Here is a 3,018-nt window from a genome sequence, read left to right as displayed (position 1 = left end):
AGATCAGGGTCTATGCCCAACAATCCTGTAGAAACGAGAGATCTTGAAAGAGGGAACATCGAAGCACTGGATGTTACAGACACTGCTTGTGTGAGGGCAGGGGTCAAACAAATAAATCACGCCCTGAGAGACGTCACAAACGGTGCGTGTGCTGGGGGTGGACGCAGGTGAGAAGGCACGGAGCAAAGGCGTCTAGTAAGACACTCTCGTCTCTGTAAGAAAACATGACAGGGCTTGTTCTCTCGTTCCCCAGAGGTCTGTGGTGAAAGACTAAGAATAAAGAGCATGTAGCAATCTGTTCACACAAGCACCTGTGACTGCGACTTTACTCTTTATGCAAATGCGTTGGAGAGAGCTTGTGAAATGGTGACAAAAGCTCCCCAGAGCTCTTTACAGGCTGAACTTTCACATGCGTCTCATGTGAGAAAGGCAGGAAGGCTTTTAGGTGGAGGAAGTGGCCTCTGGCTGTCTTGTGACTGTCACTCACTCATCACAGAAACCACTGTGCAGACAGGAACTGAGACACAGAAACACGGCACAGGAAAGGCTCTCTGCATAGGTAAGCGATGCGAACCCTTCCTTCTCTGCTTGATTCTCCCTGTCTTCTCCAGCTTGAGACTGTTCTGGGGTCCATATGCTCCATCCTAATGCCGTCAGCTCACTCCAGGCTTTCATACACACATGAGCATGTGGAAATCGGATGGCAACCTGTAAGAGCTGTGCATCCAGAAGCTTCTAGAAATTCCCCAAGCATCACCATTCCAGGAGGAAAAAAAACAAATCTCATCTTGATCAGCCTTGATAACATCTTCAGAACTCTCCTGGTGATTTTCTTTAGAATGTAAAGCGGTATAAATTTTCATTTATGCCCCCCACAACCGTGTGTGTGTGTGTGTGTGTGTGTGTGTGTGTGTGTGTGTGTGTGTTTGGGGACTTTTTTATTGCATCACATTCTATCATGTTAAGGAATATTTTGTTGAAATGTGTCTATGCTTGTCCAAGAATTGCTTCTTTCAGCATTTGACAGTAGAGGTAGTTTAAGAGATTTACTTCAATTCAGACGGTTGAACTTAACGATCCCAAAGAGCAGTGTAGCTACTCCCCGTGCTCAGGTGTTAACATAAGGCAAGCCTCAAAAGTGGCATTTCGCTGGGGTTTTTTTTTGTTTGTTTGTTTGTTTGTTTGGTAGAAAATAGAGATCCCAGTTCACTGATTCAAAATTAAGCATCCAGTATTTGAAATGAGCAACTTAGCTAATAAAGTGTCATCTATTTCCCTTTTGATCTACACTTTTTACTCCCTACTGGTAAATTGTCCAGATCTGAACTAAAACTCCCCTCCCCTTGCACTATGGAATCATGGAGGTCATGTATTCTCCATCCCCTAGTTGTTAGGAGCAATGGCTGCTGTTACGAAAGGCCAGCATGGGCAAGATGTCCTGTGGACAGGAGCTCCTCAGCTGCTCTCTGCATCCAGCTTCTGCATTTTAAAATACCAGACTCTACACAAATAGAGGTGCAAACAGTGTGCCATGTCCACTACATGTGATGGCTTGGTGCTGGGTTAAGACTGTCAGCAAGACCAGGGATGCTTCTAGTTGTGTACTCCAGACTCAAGCTATTGCAGAATTGCTGGACATGTGAAAAGAACTTGGCGGGAAACCCCAAGTATCTCTGAGTTCCAGATATCTTTTATTGAAGTGTGAGAGTTCAGTTAGGCCACTGGTGTTAAATAAATTATAAAATTGCTGTTGCAACTAGCCATCTGTGATGGATCTTGCTGCCTGAGAATTGGCTTTGGATTTCTATCATCTTTTAGGCATACAGACTAAAAATATTATACTATTTTTAACTTTATTATCTTAATCAAAATAATACACCTGCCTAATCAGACTTAAGTGATCATACCACAATTCACATTCTATTAATAATTATATTAAAAGTGCCCATGTTGACTACTCCTACATATTTCTTATGATCAACTGAAGTATTGGTATTATGATAAGTAAAAATGGTTACAAACCTAATAGAATGGAAGCACAAAAGACAGAGTGCTTCTAAAAAGCACCATTAACCTATGTGAAATGTCTCCCAACAAGGCTAATGAATTCTAAGAATTTAATCTTACAGTGGCTAGAAGTCTATTTAAGCTCGTATGTTACCCAAGGCCTTTACTGTTCAGTCATGTGCTGAGGAAATGCTCATGTTATTTTCCAAATATCTATCTACTCAATCAGAAACTTTGCATGACTTCCCTTGGAGTGTTAAGAAAGTAGATAAACTTTTTTTGTTCTCTTCAGGGGTAAATGCCATTTTCTCTATGTGACATTCTTACAACAGCATGGGAGAGGAAAGTTCACAAATGAAGCCACCAGGAAAAATGAGGCCAGCGTGATGCCAGAGGTCTCCCGCTCTATTCAAATCAGGTTCAGTCAAAGCAGAGCCAAATAGCAGGAGTGGCATTTTTTTCTGTTTGGGTTGGTTGGGACAAGGTCTCTCCATGTAGCTGTGGCTGTTCTGGAGCTTATACAGGCCATGCTGGCCTAGAACTCACAAAGACTCATGTGCCTCTGCCTACTGACGACTGGGGTCAAAGGCATGTGCCACTATGCCCCGCTTGGCCACTTTTCTTGTGTGAGGCAAATTCGAGTCTAAATATATGCATTCTTTTAATCTTGCCCCTTTATGTCCCTGCAAAATGTTCATATGATCAGTTTTGTTTTGAGACTTTCTATCTCTAGACTTGAACGAACACCACATTAGCTTATTCACAAGGCATTTCCCACAAGCCCCACTGCCTGCTAGGGGAACTTCTCCCCCAGGTCATTTACTTCCAGCTGGCTTGGTCCTGACCTGTCATTTGAAATTTACAGTCAGGATGTTGGGCGTGGTGATGCACGCCTTTAATCCCAGCACTCGGGAGGCAGAAGCAGGCAGATTTCTGAGTTTGAGGCCAGCCTGGTCTACAAAGTGAGTTCCAGGACAGCCAGGGCTATACAGAGAAACCCTGTCTCGAAAA

General features: G+C 43.3%; 1 protein-coding gene across 1 annotated transcript in view; it reads left to right on the top strand.

Moving 5' to 3' along the window:
- The first annotated feature begins 330 nt into the window (after nucleotides 1-330).
- The window catches only part of Hpgds (hematopoietic prostaglandin D synthase), a 22,640-nt gene continuing 19,952 nt past the window's right edge, over nucleotides 331-3,018 (top strand). The window contains exon 1 of the mRNA XM_021191619.2: nucleotides 331-559. The gene's annotated coding sequence lies outside the window, so the exon portion shown is untranslated. The remainder of the gene's footprint in view (nucleotides 560-3,018) is intronic.

The sequence above is a fragment of the Mus pahari genome, chromosome 2 (genome assembly GCF_900095145.1).
Source record: "Mus pahari chromosome 2, PAHARI_EIJ_v1.1, whole genome shotgun sequence".
In the NCBI taxonomy this organism is placed as follows: domain Eukaryota; kingdom Metazoa; phylum Chordata; class Mammalia; order Rodentia; family Muridae; genus Mus; species Mus pahari.
This window is presented reverse-complemented; position numbering and strand designations above follow the sequence as displayed.